The sequence below is a fragment of the Cornus florida genome, unplaced genomic scaffold, assembly GCF_030987335.1.
Source record: "Cornus florida cultivar Cherokee Brave unplaced genomic scaffold, ASM3098733v1 CherokeeBrave_3.0.0_Hap2_Chr11, whole genome shotgun sequence".
Taxonomy (NCBI): domain Eukaryota; kingdom Viridiplantae; phylum Streptophyta; class Magnoliopsida; order Cornales; family Cornaceae; genus Cornus; species Cornus florida.
In genome coordinates this window covers 62,788,327-62,808,246 of record NW_026775581.1, presented here as the reverse complement: position 1 = coordinate 62,808,246, position 19,920 = coordinate 62,788,327, and the positions used below count along the sequence as shown (strand labels likewise).

General features: G+C 37.4%; 1 pseudogene; it reads right to left on the bottom strand.

The window, feature by feature from the left end:
• Positions 1 to 17,609: 17,609 nt before the first annotated feature.
• LOC132287380 (small nucleolar RNA R71) lies at positions 17,610 to 17,707 on the bottom strand (annotated as a pseudogene).
• Positions 17,708 to 19,920: the final 2,213 nt, after the last annotated feature.

Sequence of the window (19,920 nt, the reverse complement as noted above, 5' to 3'; positions counted from 1 at the left end):
GATGAGCTGAGTGAAACTTGTAAAAATAATTCCCTTACTAAAAGGACGAGCTAAGTGAAACTCGTAAAATCCATTCCTTTATTAAAGGGACGAGATAAGTCAAACTTGTAAAATTTATTCCCTTACCAAAAGGACGAGCTGAGTGAAGCTCATAAAATCTGTAAATAATATGTTGGATTCCCAAAGGAAGTCTAGATGCCTTTACAAAACAGAACCTTAATTCGGTTTCTATATTATTTCACCCAAGGGACAAAATCCAAGGAGTAATGTTACCCGGGATTCAAAAAAAGTCACCTCGGGAGCAGTACCCTTGTTCACCTCCGGAATAGTGACCAGGGGTAAAACAAACAAAAAAAATCACCTTGGGAATAGTGACCCGAGGTAAAAAAAAAAAAAAATTAGTGTATGACATTCTCGAAGCTAGACGAGTAAGCTTAGGGATGGGAGGCAACTGATGGGGGAATTTAAAAGAAAGTAGCGCAATGGACGGATAATCAACAAATAAGGTGAAACATTTGAATTTCAAAGAGATCTTTCAGTTCCATTAAAGATAACCAAGGAAGTTCAAATCCACGATAGATCTCGATTCAAGACATATGCGACAAACCAGTATAACGATTAGCTATAAAAACAAGTATGACCAACCAAATAGGGATGAAAAGAATACATACATAAAAATTATTGCCATTAATTTAGAGCCCCGTTGATTGACTTGATTGTCGAAGAGCTCTTGGCAGGCACCATACCGATGTCAATCAAGGTTCATTGTTTTTCATTTCTCTTCTTTGCAAGGAAACGGTGCCGTCCCAGGTTGTGCTAATTTTTACTTCAACAACATATATCATGCATAAGTAAAAAGAAGAATTTTAAGAAGTAAGAAAAAATGAAAATAAAAATAAAAGAGAAAACCCCAAGGGGTTGGCTCAAGTGGGTAAGAACTTGGCCCTGGTGCCTCATAATTCCTTGGGGAAGGGGGGTGTGAGTATCAAATAGGAAAATGAAAAGAGGAAATGAGAGAACTTTGAAATTAAGGGAAAAAAAAATAGAATTTGATTGAATAAGGAAAATTTTACTTCTTTAAAAGAAATTAAATGAATTTGAAGAGTAAAACAAAAAAGAAAGAAAAAAGGTTAAGAGATAATTTTAAAAATTAAAAGTTTTAGAGGGGCAATAATATAGATTTTTCACACAAATATATATATATATATATATATATATATATATATATTTGTATTTTTTTTTAAAAAATAAAACCTTATATATTATAGTGGGCGGGGCCAGTCTAAGGAGGGCACATGCCCCCCAGGCCTACATTGGCTCTTTATCGGGCTAGAAAGTTCAGGCATTTAGATTTATTGAAAGGAAGATGGCCTCTAAGTTCAAGGTTGGAAAGGTAGTTTTTTATCATTTGGTGGTAGATAAGTTCTCTTGAAGACTATCCTTAATGCTGTGTGTTTTAGAAGACTTGGCTTGTTTCAAATATTCCAAATCTTTGTTTAAGTCGTTCCAAAAAATTATATCAAAATTTTGTTGGGCTAGTTGGGATGTTACTAGGTTACATGGGAGAAGATGGTCCTATCAAAGAAGTGGTAGGCCTGGGTTTTCAAAATTTTGTGTAACGACCCCACTTGGAGGTCCGAATCGCTATGCGGGTCCCTACCTGGACCCGGGGGCACACAAGTGCAAACTGGTCATTACAAGGCAAATATGGGGAAGAGCTAACTATAAATATTCAAATGGGGCTTTCAAACATCACATTAACCAATTTAGTCCCTTTCATAAGTTCCTAATGGCAATAGGTATAATTTTCCACACTTACCACCCTTGGTTTGAAGGATTCTTCAACACCTCTTCACTAAAACAACTATAACTCTCAGTGTGATTGTAATTTAAGGATGATATTGATATCATTGGAAATTTGACTTCGATTTGGTCGGTTTAGAATTAAGAATGACCCAATTTGGATTTGAAATGAGGAAGTTATGGACATTCGAAGTTTGGGTTAACAACCAGTGGACATGTAAGAGTGCTCGATCGATTGAGCCTAACTCGACTAATCAAGTCCAAGCTCAAATGGTGGGGCCGAGAGCATGAAATTTGAGATTTTTCTTAATTTTTCTAAGTATGAGAGGCTTGATCGAGCATGAAATTTGAGATTTTTCTCAATTTTTCTAAGTATGAGAGGCTTAATCGATCAAGTGGGGACTCGATAGATCGAGCTGAACCCTGAAAATTGCCATTGACTTCCAATGAAGTCCTGGTTGGTTCAAACATTGAAATTTATGACAAATGACACTTCCATACACTTAAAACCTGTCCCAAAGTAATCATAAAAACATAGATACACTCCCAAAACATCATCCATATTGCATAATGGTTCAAAATATATCATTAAATTGCATATCGTCCTAAAACTTCAAAGTGGAAACGTAGTTGTCATCCTCATCTCTTACATGCCCAAATTATACAAATAACTTCCCAAAAGAATAAGTTTACAAGTTAGAGACCCTTAAGGTCTTAATTATTGGTGTGTCTTAAACCAAATGCGTGTAGTGTGGTCAAATTTAAATTTGTAAAGTGCCACTTGTGACGGCCCAAGTTTTTCAACCCGGTGCGTCAGTAATGAATCGAAAGATGACCAGATAACGGATCCAAAATGCGGAAGCAAAAGACAAAACAACGGTCTCTAGAGATACTACATGGCTCTAAGACACCACTATGACCCTCAACGAGGTCACGGAACCCAAAAGAATCAAATGCAGAAGCAATGTTTCAAAAATGAACAAGAATGAACCTAGGGGCAAAATTGTCATTTCTAGCTTAAAAGTGGGTGCCACCGAGCACACCATTGGAAAGACAACGAAAAATTAATGAATTTAGACTCAAGAATCACTTGATTCGGAGTCCGGATGAAGAAGATATGGCTAACGGAAGAAGAAGGGGCAAAACGATCCAATAGAGGCAACCCATGAACATCTAACCGGTTAGGAGACCTTCCTAACCGGTTAGGAGGCCAAAATTCACGAGAAATACACTGCCCACACTCATCTAACTGGTTACGAAACCCCTCATAACCGTTTAGATGTGAAGGCGGTATAATGGGTCGCAAGAAACCCTGGCAGTAGGGGTTTTTTCGGGAAAAATGGAAATTTGAGGGTCAAGATGACATTTTCTGGAAAAACTCAAAGAAGAAATCCCCCTCAAAATCGAGTTTTCTACATGACACTCAAGAAAATTTGAAAAATACGCAATGTGAAATGCCCAAAATGCCTCCCAAGAAAACTGGTCCAGAGGGTCCAAAAAGCTGCTAAATTTAAAAACTGAGAGCTGAACTTCGGATGCAATTTTTGATGCCAAAATGGCATTTTCTGAAAAAAAATGAAGAAGAAACCCCTCCTAAAATCATATTTTCCAAGTGACTATGTGAAGAACAGAATTAATTTGTTAAGGTAAAATCCCTAAAATGCCCTCACATCAGATTTGCAATTTAAAATGTCAAAAAGTGTCCAAAGGAAGTTCATTTCATGAAATGGTGTGAATTTTGCCCAAGTGAGCATGCACACAAATGTATTATGATGAAATAGACGTGCCACAATGGCCTACAGCCTCATGGGATGTCATATGCAAAATATGACCCTTCAATGGATGAAATCCCTTAAGTTCCACATACAAACTATAAAGATAAAGTAGCATACATGGCATATATGTGTCCTTGGTCATTGGCCTCATTACATACATATTCTAAGAGTGTCAAAAGGTGCACTTAAGTGCACATTACGTAACTTAGACAATAAGTACAAGTTTTATCAAAGTAAGCAAAGTAGGATAAGATATGCTAACATATGCATATTCTATGTCATCAAAAATACTTCAAGAACTCTAGTAAGTCTAAGAATGCTGTGTGTCCCACACTAAGGCTTCTTTACCTGCAAAACACCCATTAACTTAGGGGTGAGTAAACAAGTTTACTCGCAGGGAATGCATGGGTTTATCTTTGTACCAAGTTACAGTCCAATACCATTTAATTCATGCTATCAAGTGACAATAGAACTTTCAACATAACACAATGAGATGTAATTTCACAAGGTTAACAACATGGAATTTAAATGCGAAATCAAACCAAAGTGGATACTTGGACGTCACGCCGGATCAAACCGACAATGTGATTACTTTAGGGTTACTAGTTCATGGGTATCCTCCCTATGTGCGCACTAGACTTGTAGATGGACTTTCCCCCGTACTAGAACCATGCCCTAGCCATAATCATAACAACGACATCCCCAAGTTTCCAAAATCAACATTTTGTGCACATTACATATATGTATCAACATAACATATATATATACAATGTAAAGCCATCAACACGCACAATTCAATTTTGGAAACACAACACAACAATATCATTCAACAACAAGAACATAGCCTCACAAGTATGATATAAGTTTAAAATCATAATTTGAACAATTAAATAAAACAACTAAATTCCCTAGATTTCACTTCTCATCTAAACATACTCAATTTAATATATGTTGTAGTACATGTCATGGTTATTATATAAATCACTTCAAAACTTGATTTAAGTCATAGGAGCATATAAATAAAAATTAATTAAATTAATTCATTAATCCTTCTAGATTTTTAAAACGACTCTAAATGACCTCAAATTAACATATGTTATGAATCAAGCCATGGTCATGTTATTTATCAAGTCTAAAGTGAATTACATTCAAGTTACAATTAATCATTTATTTCTCATTTCAATACAAGACAAACATATAACTTAGATATCATTATAGGAACAAATAAAATCACTTGGAAGATAAATGCTAACACCCACTACCTCACAAGAGGATTGTTCCTCTTGAATCCAAGGCAACCAAGTTTAAAAATGAAAAACCAAACAAGGGTTTTGTAGAGGGGAGTGGGAAGAACCTAAAGTATTCAAAGTTCAAAGTTCTAAGGTGAGTGAAAGGGCACCAAAAATGAAGTCAAAGCTACTAGTCAAGCTTTTCTCCAATGGTGGCTTCTTTAGGGTTCTTGAGAGGAAAGTGATGAATGAATTAAAATGTGTAAACCCTAAGCTAATTTGGTGGGCTTATCCACTCACTAGGTGCTCTTACACTACCTCACACACACACACTAATGCAAGACTAAAGGTGAGTCCTACACTTGTCATGATCCAAGTAAGCTTCCAAGATTAAATATTAACCCTACACTTGTCAACCATCCATGCCAACAAGTGCACCAATCCTAGGACAACAAGTGTGTGAATTTCCACCCTCCATATGTCATGAGATTAAGGCTCCAAGTGGTTTCACCACAAAATTAACAAGTGGCACCATAGGGATGTGACACTTGTCACATTTTTCGAAAATTGCAAAAAGGTCCTTTTTGAAAATATCTTCCAAATTAATTTACAAAATGGTCCCTAAGACGAAAAATAATTACTTTACTTAATTACCCAAAAACCCCTCAAGTTATAGATAATTACAAAAAGTCTTGTTTTCATGGCTTTTGCAAAGAAAGTAAGCATTTAATATGCATTTCTTCAAAAGTAAAAATGTAGATGTCATGGAATTTAAATATCATGGACGTATGCAAAACCAGAATCAAATCCGAGCACAAAAAATAAGGTTATGCAAATAAAAGTGAAAAACGAGACGAGGACGAAATAAGGAAAAGACGAAAAAAGATAATTTCCGAAAAAAAAAGGACGTAAAATGACAGGGTCATTACAACTACTACTTCTAACTACTAAATATAGCTAGGGTGAGTAAGGATCATCCCAAGGGATTGGAAACGTACTTTGCTTGGAAACAATGTTGGATTAGTAGGTCGAGTGATCAAAAGGTGGTTTGATTGGTTAATTAAACTATAATTTTAAATTAAATGAAAGCAATGTAGAATAACTAAAGTAAGTAAAGTATAAAGAAATAAGAGAGAGAGGTCTTGAGACTAAGAGGTCACTGCTAAACATCATTTTCCTGGACACTCAATGTGCAATATATGAGGGGGATTAAATGTTGTAATACTAGTGTGTGTGATTGATTGAATCAACAAGCATGGATGGCTAATTAAGTATACATTGTCTAGACAAACTAATGAATATCACAACATATCAAATTAAGCCATTATTCCTTCCTCTAAGTTTATAATCAAAACACATCAACAAGCTAGAGAAATATACTACTTACATTCTTAAGCATGGAATATCAAACAACAAGCATGGATTGTCCTCCTGATAAGCGCCGAATATTGCAAATTCAAGCGCCCTTATTTGTATTAGTTAAGTCCATTAGTTGATAATAATGTATAGTTTAGCTTTATTTATTTGTTTTCGTTTACTTTCAGGTCAGTTCCCCCGAATGTAGCTAAAGGAATGGTTTTGACAATCTTTTGAAGAATCAAAGCAAGCCGTTGTTGGGGACTGTTATTTGAGCCAAGTTTCTTGAGCCATCACGTGTATGAATGTTGCAGCATTGCATTCAAAATGACGACCGCATCACTGACCAACCAAGATGGCTAAAGAGAAGGCTAAGAGTTTTTGAAGTCAAGGCTCGCCGTGCCACCGTGGGCGCCCGCTGCGCCACCTTGGGCGCTCGCCAATCATGCCAGTAGGTCGCCTTCTTCTGCGGGGCCCCGGCCGCAAGTTCCGTGGGCGCCCGCCGCGCTACCGCGGGAGCCCGCCATTTTATCCAGTGATCTTCCTCGAATCATGAGAACCCGCGGGCACCCGTTGGCACACCGCTGCTCCCCGCCGATTTACAGGTAGCAGATCACCTGCTCCTGCTTTTGTGCTGAACTTTGTTCCCTCTGCATTTTGTGTGGTCTAAATGACTTCTAGGGTGGTTAGAGCTCGTGATGGAGTGGATAGAAGTAGGTTTTTGCCTTGATAAGAGGGGGGAGGCTTGTATTTTTGGAGATATCTCACATTTTGTGCTAAGTTAGAGAAAGAAATAGTGAGTTTGGAGGGTTTTGGGTGTTCTTGAGGTTAAGGTGTGAAAATGGAGAAGGATTCTTCATCTTCTTCTTCATTCTTTATCTTCATGAGTAACTAACTCCCAATCTAGGGAGGTGATAAAGCTCCATTTTGTAAGCATTGCTTTGTTTTGATTTATATTTGGGGGTTTAATGTATATATGTGACCTTTCCATGAACTAGATCACTTTATTTGATGTAAAGAATTTCAATGTCTATTAATGATCATTCTGAGTTAAATATCTTGTCTTAGATTATTTTTCTCTCATGATTATATTGCTACATTTTCATAGTGACAATGGAGATGAGTTTATGGAAGTGTTTTTATTGGTATGATATTTAGAAAATTTGATAATCTATTGCTTAGGGCCTTCCTTTGATAGATTATTCTTGATTTCTATTTCATGTGCTTCTATTATGAGATTAATGGCTTGATAATCTTTGGCTTAGTGATCATGTCTAATGTTGCATCTTAGTTTAGGTAACCAAAACATGTAATGCTTTGATAGGTTATTCTTGCCAATTGATTTCATAAATTTCTTAAAGGTAATGTAACAATTTTATGTTGCTGCATTCCATGGTCATGTATATATGTTATTTCCCCAAGTAAATCATGTCTTAGCATGCTTATTGATAGGTAGTGGATTCACTTCCCTAGTCTCCTCTACATTATCTTTATCTCTTTAATTCTTCGCAAATTACCATTTTATGCATTTTTTTACTCCTAATTTTAGTGACAACCCAAACAAAACTCTATACACCTTTATCATTCTAAAAGTGATTTTAGACACCTTGGTTGTCATAAACTAGCAGTCCTAGTGGTTCGACTTACCCGACCAATAGCCCTATTTTGCAATGATTTGTGCTATTGCAAAGGTTGATGTAAGACAACTACACTACAACTAAGCTAGGGACATGAAAATTAAACTAATTAAACTAAGGAAGAGGCACAATCCATCAAGAAATGAGTATGAACCATCAAACAAGCCACAAGAGTATTCCATTAAAGCACCATGCCTTGACCATCACTAGATCCATGATATTAACACACATAGACATGCATCAATGTAACAAAATCTTGAGATAAACACATGAATATCTATTCTAGCATATATAGACATATGAATAGAATGGAAATGATCAATTGAAAGTATTAAACTACACAAATCAAGATAGAAACAAGATTTATATATATATCAAAGGTCAAGACAAGAATTACAACATAAATCCCCTCAAAATACAAAGCATCAAGGTCTAGGAAGCATGCTTAGGGCTAGCTCTAGCCCCAAGAAGATGTTTAGCCACTCATTGATGTAGTCATCCAACTCTCAAGGGCCGTTTCCATGATAGGAATGATCTTCTTCTCCTTGATAGAAACCTTAGATGAGTGGAAGAACTCCCAAATGGTGTGTATCTTTCCAATCTCTAGATTCCTCCAACCTCTCTTGTGTATGGTTCATTTCTCTATGATTGTCTATGTGTAAAATGGCTCAAAATCCTTATATAGATAGCTCAAGTGTCACACCCAATGGTCATACCTCGTGCACTAAGACCTCCAAAATGATTGTACCACGAGCACACCTTTTAATTAGCTAGAACTCTGTTTTTCTCGCACTTGAAGGGGTTCGATCGATCGAAGTATGGCCAGATCAATCGAGCCTTGGCGGCGCCTTTTTGGAATAATGACAAATCTAAGATATTTTCGGAATATTTTGGGAAAAAGATAAAAGTGGTAGGTGGGGATAAGATCAAAGAAGTTAAATTGATCGAAGAAACGATGGATCGGTTGAAGATGGAAATTTCCTTAGGATAAGGACAAGAGGCTCGATCCATCTTGGCATGGCTAGATCGATCACTGTGAGATCGATTGAAGATTAGTCTGATCGATCGAAGATGTTGTTTTCCACCACTTTGTTTCCACTTTGCTCCTTTCTTCCATTCAGCTTGAGATTGCTTCTTTTATGCTCTAATTTGGCTGAATTCACTTATTTTGGGGATAAGTTCCTGAAAAGAGAGATAACATGAAATTAGACTAAATTGGGAAAATAAGATAGGATACTAGAATAACCAAGCTTAAGGGGTTTAAATGTGCACTTTTCAGCCCTCATCACATCCCCAAACTTAAATATTGCTAATCCCTAGCAATGAATTACAAAGTAAAGGAATGAAATGAACAACTACAATTATGAACTAGAAAGCAATAAATGGATAACGCCACTTTTGTAAGGAACACGATTGCATTTAACACATACAACAAGCCTTTTAAACCCCTAGGTTACCCTTAGTGGACGAGTGAAGTTTCGTGAGGGTTTTCAGAAATGATACCCACAAACATTAAGCTCTTTCTCACTAAAGAGGCACCAATATTGCAAACAAATATTGGGAGAAAACTACCTCAAGTATGCAAATTTTCAACCATTTCCAAGCAATGTCCCAAAATTTTAATATCAAGCAAGCAAGTATGGTTCTCCACACATCAAGAAAATGATCATGCAAATTAAAACAACTCTAGAATCCTTTTTGAGTGGACCAGCATCAAGTATGTTGCTATCTAAGCCAACTAAAGAAATGATCACATCCTTACCCTTAAAGTAATACATAAATCTAGTACCGATCATCAAAACAAAGAGTGAACCTTTTATTAAAACTTTATTCATCTAGGTGCACTTATTTTTTTCACTCGATTTGTTTTTATTTTTATTTTTATTTTTTATCCTAAGGATCAAAGATAGAAGCATAGTGCAATGTGTTGATCTATTAAGCTTTCTAGTGATCCATGAGGTCGAGCGTTAGGTCAATGACTCCTAAACCGGACGACTTTAAGGCATTAGGTGTTTAAACACCCCTAAGGACTTACAAACTCAAATCAACTAAGTTACAAATCAAAACAACCTTCATCTAATCATTTCCCACTTCTCACCTTTTGGGAGAAGTGCTCACTCTTTTATTACTTTTTATTTTTATTTTTATTTTTTTTCAAGTTATTAACCTAGAGTTTGGGTCCTCCACTTTTCGGCGCGAGAAATTCAGTGCTTGATGAGGTTAGAATCCCGGCTACTCAATTAAAAAGGATTGTTATCCACTTGTGTCAAGATGAAAGCTTTCAATGCACTAGTAGTCCAATTGGGATATAACCAATTCAATAATCAACAAAGCATGTACCCCACAAATGAATGCTAGTGTGCGCCTGTGCTAGTGTAGAATCCTAGAGTGAATCTCAAAACAATCTCAAAATCAAGATGACATGGACCACAAATGCAAGTATGATATCAATCTTTCAAAAAATTTACTCCAAAAGGGCATCCATAAGGCATATAAGGAATATTGGACTCTCAAGTCAAGCAATTTTTAAATTCTAAGTAATATAGTCCTCAAAAGATCAAAATCATAGCTAGTCATGGACCAATCATAGAAAATCCCTCAAATACACAAGTCATGCTTAAAATGTTGAATTAAAAACAAACACTGCAAAGAACACCTATTACCCCTAAACTTAAATGGCACAATGTCCTTAATGTGCAAAGAGAATAAAAGGAAAGAGTATACTAATGCATCTATGGCAAAAAATGGCCGGGACACAAGTATCCCAAATGGGCGGTACAACCCCCCCAAACTTGGGATTTACTGTGGTCCTAAAAAGATGACACTAGGATAAAAGCTCATCAGATAACAAAGGGGATAATAATAATGCACAGTGGACATGCAAGTGTAAATATGATAGTAAATGAAGTAAGGAAAGAGGAATAAAGGTGGCCCTGAAAAATTGGGCAACACTTTCTCACTGAAGTCACTAGGATGTACCTGATAGTGGAGTCAATCAACAACAGATATATCAATATAACAATCTGACGTCCAAAATAACAGTTGTAAAATAGAGAAAATAAAAATAGTATAATGTACATCACAGTATTAGGCCAACAAATTGGCCACAAAAGTATAATAACAGTGTCAAAGTAGCAATCAAGTAACATAGATATATAATAATGAGAGATCATACAGATGAGGTCGGTTTAGCGGGGCGTGATCCCCGAATGTCTCTGGAAATGCCCTGCAGCGCAGTCAGTATGTCCGCACGGAGAGTAGTCACATTAGTGCTAAAGGAGGCCACATCTGCTCGGAGAGAGACTACCGTATTCTCTAAGGTGTGGATACGCTCTCCTAGGCTAGGTGTCTGAGCTGAAGCGTTAGGGATGACTAGGTCAGAAAACTGAGGCTCTTCCTGACTCTACTCTTGAGAATGTAATGGTGACCGCATCGGGGAATGATATGGTGACTCCTCTGGAGGCTGTTGCTCTAAGTCAATCTCCATATGCGCATTCGCAACCGCCGGTGTGTCTACTGGATCATCTACTGTTGCTGTCGTTGCCATCTCTAACTCCTCTGCCTCCTCGGCTGCTAAGATGGCCTCATCCTCTAGACTCCTAATAAGAGTGTTATAGCTCTTATTCTAGTCCTTCTTACCATAACGGCAAGCCCCTACCTCAGTATGCTCCTCCGAGTAAAAAGGATAATGCTAGTCCCAGAGGATCTAGGTAATCAGATGTGCAAAGGGTAGGAAGGTGGCCCGCTCGGTCTTGGTCTTGTTGATATAGCTCCTCTAAAGTCTCAGCATGACACTCTAGTAGAGTGCAGGAATAGAAAACCAATGTCCTGTATAGAAGGCATAGAGGGCTGCTAGAAAATCTGAACGCCGCTGGATCTTATGGCCCGCCATAAATACATTTCGGTAGAAAACCGAATTGAAGAACTATAAATCATCGAGAAAATAAGTCAGGGTGGCAAATGTCTCATCAGCACTGGTCAGAGCAACGGCCATGTCTGCGTCAGATGGCCTCCGGAGAATAGGATAATCAAGGCCGGGAGGGCTGACGTGTGGGCACTGAGAGGATGTGGCTAGTGTCTCAACTGTAATGTGGATAAGATGGCTATCAATGGTGGTCTACAACTCCGCCAGGTTACTCGGGGCCAGCCAGAGGTTCTGGTAGAACAACCGGATGAGTTGCGAGTAAACCAGATTGGCCACCGGGGCCAAAATAGCTGAAATACCGCGTCGGTAAATCTCATCAAAAGATACCTTGGTCAGGATCGATTGGGAAAAGAAAGTAGTATCAAATATGGACTCATGCGCCACTGTAAGGCGCGAATATCTGCGTTTAACTCGATCATGGACCATGTCGAGCAATGCCGGTGGTGGAACAGGTGATGGGGGCGGTGTCTGCTCAGCCTCATCTGCCAATGAAGAAGATGAGGATACAAAAACAGAAAAAGAGGAGCACTCGGACTGAGCTGGAGCTGGCTTCTTAGGCTCCTCTACTCACTGCCGTACTCTACGCTCATCTGTCTCGTGAGCAATGGTCTTGACTTGAGCCATGGTCTGCAAAAAGGAAAGAAAACTTACAAATGAAGTTAGTAACAAACGATAACATGTGAAAGAAAGAATTGAAGCACAACAGATAGAAACATGCATGTCAAGTTAGGATAGACAACTCGGAATAAGTTACATGAATCTATGTAAGTTATAATGTAGCTAAGGATAGACAGTGACTATTCCAATAAAGTGAAACATGCTAGATATGATAGAGCAGAATGCATCTAATGTGGAAAACACGGCATTGGGCATAAATGAGTTAGCATGGAATACAAAAGAGGATTTATGAAGTATGCATGCAAAGCAGTGAGGTTCGATCGATCATGAAAAGATTAGATCGATGCAAGTTGGATTGATCAGGACTTGGTTGAGATCGATTGTGCTCTGATCGATCAGAGTACTGGTATGATTGATCGAATCCTGTAAAAAACACGAACAGTCATAGATCTGTGACGTGGACAACACGGGGGCACCCGAATGTGCTCATGGGCCCCTATACACCTCAACAAGTCAGGAATAGTCACTTAAATCGGCACGTGACCCTCAAAATCAAAATCGAAAACAAAATATGTACAAAAATAGATCCATATATATACATATATATACATATGCTTTGAGGCTTCAAAAATGGCAAGAACAAATCATGGGGGCATAGGTCTAAACATGGCAACATCTAAACATGTAGATGAAGTTGGAAAATAGAAAACAAGAGTAAAAACTTACCAAAAATGAGGGAGAGAAGTGGATCGAGAGAGAGATGAGATGGGGATCGAGTTTGGAAGCTTTGGGAGGTCGCCGGAAGTTTGCCAGAGATAGGGGAGATGATGAGCAGCGGCGGGGGAGAAAGAGGGCTTTGGATCGATGTTGAAATCGATCTAAATGACCCTTAAGTCATATTTTTAAAAACTGTCTACAACCTGTTCGATCGATCACTTGGGTGATCAGATTGATCGAACTCCGATCGATTATGAAGGAACTCAGATCGATTGAACCCACAAAACGATAAGCCATTTTTGAAATTTTTTGATTTTTGATTTTTTGTTGAAATTTGAAATTAAAAAAAAAGTCAAAGTCAATAGGAAGCACACAGATTGTTCGAACACAGATCGATCGAATAGAGATCGATCAAAACTCGATCGATCCAATAGGTTAAAACCTGCAGACATGTTCGAACGATACACAGATAGGTGATTTTTCATTGTTTCAAAAAAATTTCTAAGTATAGGACATAGATCGATCTGAGGAAAAGCTAGATCGATGTAGGAACACTCAGATCGATCGAGCATAAAGTTCGCACGATACACAGAGAGCTGAAATATACAGGAAATTTATGTACGATGGGACAGAGAGGTGATTGGATGCAGGGATGATTGTTCGATCGATCTGACTTCTTCTCAGATCTATCGAACAGACACTAAATGTCTAATTTGGAGCTGAAAGTGCAAGTATTCTTAATCAAAGTCCTTAACAATGTGTATGAACCCAGAATATATCTAGACGACTTAAGAAATGAAAGGTAAAATAGAAATGAGAAAGGAATAGGGTTACAAACCCTAGGAGGCACTAGTGTTTAACGTCTCTAGTAAGATGTTGGACTCTTTTAGCCCGAATCAAAAATCTTGTTGTTTATCCCCTCCTTAGCAGGGTGAAAAGAACTTTGAACCCTACCCAATAAATTATTCCCTAGAGAACTCATTGGATTTGATTCAAAGTAGATTGATGGTCCTTTGTCAATGCAACTTTTGGGCTTCCATGCCTTTACAACACTTGGTTTGAAAACATTTTTCTTTAAACTCTTTTTGGAAAACAAACCATTGGAATGTTCAACACTAAGCAAAGACTCAAATTTTCTAAATTCATTTTCAAGACACTTTTCCACCACACATACTTCTTCATGCTTTTCCATTCAATTTGGGGTTCGATTAAATATGTTCAACTTCACTTTCATGTGGCCAAATGAAATTTTCATTATCCTTGTCCTACAATTTATGTTATCATTTGCGGTTGCCAAGAAAAGACGGCCAAGGATAACGGGAATTTAACTCTTGGGATTCGGAACTGGTTCTGTGTCAATGACAATGAAATCGACCAGGAAGAAGAATTTATCAATCTTGATCAACACATCTTCAATAATACCCTGGGGCTTTTTGATAGATCAGTTGGCTAGTTGCAACACCACCGACGTTGGTTTTAAGTCTCTTAAGCCCAATTTAACATACACAGAATGTGGAAGAAGGTTAACACTTGCCCATAAATCAAGAAGAGCCCGATTAAAGACATGGTCACCAGTGATGCAAGAAGTAGTAGGTGAACCGGGGTCTTTGAATTTTGGGAGAGTGTTGTGTTGCAAAATGGAGCTCACTTGCTCGGTCAAGATAACCTTTTTTGGTATTTAGCTCTTGTTTTTCCTCTTTTGGGTGCAAAGATCTTTTAAGAATTTGGCATAAGCCAAAATTTGTTTGATTACATTCAAGAGCGGAAGATAAATCTTCACTTGCCTAAACATATCAATTATTTCATTGGCTTTGGTCTTTTGCTCTTCAATAGAGATGGATCTTTTCAAGGTATCCGGAAATGGAGCATTTTGATAAGTGCTTAAATGTTACACATTTCAGCACCTAAATTAGGGTATTTTAGTCATTGCATCTATCTTATTTTCATGTTTTAGTTCTAATTTATGTTTTTGCCAATTTCAGGTCAATAAGGTTCAAACGGACTAATTTTGGTGCACTAAAGCCTTTTTGGAGTCAAGGCAAAGACATTCAGAAAAAGTTCAGAAAATGGCAAAAAGAGGTCACAGCCCATTGCTTGTATAGTGTGTTTATTCTTCAAAAGCAGTCAATCTCGGGCCTTTGATGATGTTCCCAAAGATGAAGAAGCAAACCAATTAGCCCGGGGCCAAAATGGAGCTAAATAAGGCTTAAAGGAAATTTCCAACTCTGGGGGATCGATCCCCCAGGGTGGGGGATCGATCCCCCACTATTCACAGAACTAAAAATGCCCTTAGGGTTTGGAAGAGGAAGCTCAGAGATGATGAAGCAGATGATGGAGATTGTTCCGTCTTCGAATCTGTCAATCATGAGTGGCTGATTCTTCTACTTATGGTTCGATAAACCCTAAGCATGTAACCTAATTCTTAACTCTTGACTTTTGGGGATTAATTTATGTAATTTTTGTTATAGCCTTCATTTGATTGTCTATATCAATTTCATATTGTCTTATATGCTTTTGATTGATAATTAATTTTTACACTTGATTTCTTTGTGAATTGAATCATGTGATGGCTATGCATTGTATTAAATTGGTGTAATTATGTTCTAATTTGATGGAATTTGCTTCTACTAGATGGATTGCACTACACAGTTAGTTTAATTAGGTTAAATTCTTGTTGAATTTAGTTAATTTCAGGCTTAATTAGTTTAATTATACTTTCGTTCTTAGGTAAATAGACAATCCATGCTTGTGTTTGATTTCCATGCTTGTTGCCACAATTTACATTGTCCTCTAGATTAATGTGAGTTGAAATTGCTAATTGAATTGATGGACTATGCTTTGAATTGGTGAATTGATTTACACTTAGTTAATTGTCATTAGGTAAACGATTCAGGCTTTAAATTGATGTTTCATACTTTTCATTGCAATTGTTAGCCACATTTAGATTATACATTTTATTTCCCCAATTAGTTGAAAGTTAGTGAGTTAGGGAATGTACTTAGTGGTGAATCCTACACCCTAAGTCTCTTTCCAATATTTTAAACTCCATTATTTTATTGCAATCATTTAGCTTAAAATTAGTCTAATCACAAAACCAAACCTTTTTAACAATCACATAAGCACTAAAGTAGAATTCAATTTTGGAAAACCTGTAATTGTTTAGATCTCTTGGGACGATCCCTGCTCAGTTCATACTCTATAATATAAGTGTTTAGTGGTTTTATAAATTTTAAAATATGGTGCCCACTTGACATTATTTCTAAACCTAAAGTGTTGTGCATTATTTTGTGCACACGCTTGGTCGCACAATAGTTTTGGCGCCGTTGCCGGGGATCTAACAGTTTTAAAGAATTGAATTAGACATTAGTTCTTTGTTGATTGTTTATTTTTAAGTCATTTTAATTTTTTATTTTCTCATTTAATTTTTCAATTAGGTACTTAATGGAAAGTGGAGCAAACGCTGGACTTGGAAGCAATTAAAAAATTTTGAAGTTGCTTAAGGACCATTTGTAAGTTTCTCTTTAATTTTTGTGCTTAATTGTTTACTTTCTTGCATGCTTTGGAAAGCCCAAGTGGAGGCTTAATTTGAAATGTTTTATTTTTAAGTCCAAGCATACCTTCTTGTAGAATGCATCGGCCCGTGTGGAGGTATTTATTTGTTTTAAGTGTATTAATATTATTGAGTAGTTTGGGAACATCATATGTGGAGGTTGAAAAATTGAAGTGTTGGTGTGTTGACTTATTCTAGTGCATGCATGGTCATAGATCACTTAATTGTCCTCTTGCTCTTGTAAATCAAAATCTTGAAGTTTCCCTTCAGTACTAGGGATAGTCATTCTAATTCTCAAAAATTTGATTTTTCATCACCTTTAATGGAAGAACCAATAGATCCAATTGAAGATCCCATTGTAGATCTTGGTCATGTGGATCATAACGGTGTGCACCACCCACCACAAGTTCATATTGTGGATCCTCAAGGTGTGCATCCACCCTTGGGAATACCATGACCAATCAATCCTGTGGTGCAGCAACCTAATCTAGGGATGCTAAAGCCAAATGTTGTTTCCCCAATTGGTGAGCAACAACAACAATATGTTCAAATGGCATACCCTCAACAAGGTCAAATGGCATTTAGTTAGCAAGGTCAAGTGCCATATCCTCCCCTCAATCCTCTCAATCCTCCAATGGTCCTTAGGGATCGTTACACTCCAAATTAATATAATGCACCCACTTGTATTCAGTTGCCAAATTTCCTTGCTCATCATTATGAGATTAAGGCTTCCACCATTAACATGTGCCCCCTTTTTTATGGGTTGAGCAATGAAGAGCCTTATAAACATTTAGATGAGTTCTTGGAAGTTTGTTCCACCGTACAAATCATGGATGTTCCGGAAGAAGTCTTAAAAATGAAGCCTTTCCCTTTCACTCTTCGGATAAAGCTAAATATTGGTTCAACAACTTGCGGTCAAATACAATCACCTCTTGGGCACAATTGCAACAAGAGTTCCTAAAGAAGTATTACCCCGCAAGTCGAACCGATGCCATGAGAACTTTCATTCGTGAATTTAAACAACAAGAAGGAGAACCCCTTCATGAAACATGGGAACGTTTGAATGACTTGCTACGGAAGTGTCCACATCATGACATTCCTAAGTGGCAATTAGTTCAATGTTTCTTTTCAAGTTTATCCGATGCCAAAAGGGCATTATTGATGCTTCTTGTGGCAGAAGCTACATAAAAAGAAATGAAGATGAAATTTGGCTTCTTTTCGAAAAAATGAGTGAAAACTCAATGCATAGATCTTCATTTTCTAGGGGTGGTCACCTAGCAAATGTGGGAGGAAAGAAAGCTCTAAATCAAATAGACTCTTCCATGGATATTGCCGCTGAGGTCAAAAATCTTACTCAAAGGTTTGATACATTCCTTTTGAATCAAGGACCGACAATTCAATCTTATCCTCATCATTCCAATAAACTGTGCATGACTTGTTCTAGTTACACTCACCATACTTCAAATTGTCCTCTTGGACAAATCGTACCAAGTGAGTCTCAAGAACAAGCAAATGTAGCTTTCATTCATCAAGGGAACAACCCTTATTCAAATACTTATAATCCAGGGTGGAAAAATCATCCAAACTTTGCATGGAGAAATCAAGGAGACGGTGCAAACCCTCCTCAAACTCAAGGTTACCAAGCAAAGTATGTTCCCTAACATCTCTAAAATCAAAATCAGAATTCTCAAGATTACTGTCCTTCATTCTATCCTCACAATGTGAATCAATACTCTCATCCTCAAGTATCAAATTCTTAATACTCTCATCCTCAAGTATTAAATTCTCAATCTTACTCTAATCCAAATCAAGCGTCTCCTAAGAGTCCCGCTTTTGAGGATAAGGTCTTGCAAGCCTTAGGTGATTTTCGAAAAGATAATCAATTGTTTCATTCTTACTCTCAATCAATTGCAAAGCTTGAAGCTCAAATCGGGCAATTAGCTAATTCTTTAAATGTGAGAGAGAAAGGTAAGTTGCCTAGTCAAACTGAGACCAATCCTAAGGGGCAATTTATGGCACAAGCAAGTCCTTCTTCGGAATTTTCTGGAAATGAGTAAGTTCAAGCAATTACTACCTTGAGGATTGGTAGGAAAGTGGATAATAAGGTAGAGGTACCTAAGGAGGTTAGTGAATTAACACAACCTAGTGGTTGCATCTATCCCATTCAAAATCCTATTCTTACTCCCTTGGATGCTAGTGGTTCCAAAAAGGACATTTCATCATCTTCATTATCATCTCCCCAATTAGAGAAGCCTTATGAGCCAAAAGCTCCATTTCCTTAAGCTTTGAGGGAGACTTCATCATTTGGGAGACAAGAAGGAAAAATTCATAATATGATGGAAGTGTTCAAACAAGTAAAAATCAATCTTCTTCTTCTAGATGTAATTAGGCAAATTCCACCATATGCAAAGTTCTTGAAGGACTTGTGCACACAAAAGAGGAAGAGCAAGGGAAGGGATCTTAAGAAAGTGCTTTTAACGGAACAAGTGAGTTCTATTATTCTATCTAACACTCCTCCTAAGTTCAAGGATCCGGGTGCTCCGAACATTTCTTGTGTTATTGGAAACCAAGAGATTCGTAGAGCTTTCCTTGATTTAGGTGAAAGTATTAATCTCATTCCATACTTTGTTTACTTGTAATTAGGATTAGGGGACTTGAAGCCAACATCGGTAGTGATCCAACTAGCCGATAGATTAATTAAGAAATCGAGGGGAATTGTTGAGGACATTCTGATTAAGGTTGATAAATTTTATTTTTCGGTTGATTTTGTGGTGCTTGATACTGAGCCAGTCCCTAATCTCACCAATCACATTCCAGTTGTCCTAGGAAGACCATTTCTTGCCACTGCCAATGCCACCATTAATTGTAGATCCGGCATTATGGACATCTCTTTTGGCAACATGATGGTTAAACTTAATGTTTTCAATGCGAGTCAACATCCCACAGATGAAGACGAGTGTTTCCTAGTGGATATTTTGGATGAAACCATAGAGGAGACTTTTCCCTCTATTCTATCTAAGGACCCTCTTAAGGCGTACCTTTGTGAAATGTTTGAAAGTTGTGGTTTTTGTAATGACTTAGATTTTCACGGATATTTTTTTTTTTCCGTTGTCTTTCCTTTCTGAGTTTAGTTCCTCTTCGCTTAGTGTCGTCTCGAGTGCTCTGGAGTGATTTTCGAGACTCTTTTCTGTGGATTGACAAATTCCTTTGAGGACTAAGTCGTTTCTACATTTTTCGTTTTTCGACACTTTTCCCTATTTCGTCCTTTTCCCTATTTTGTCTTTTCCCCGTTTGACATTTTGTTGGTGTA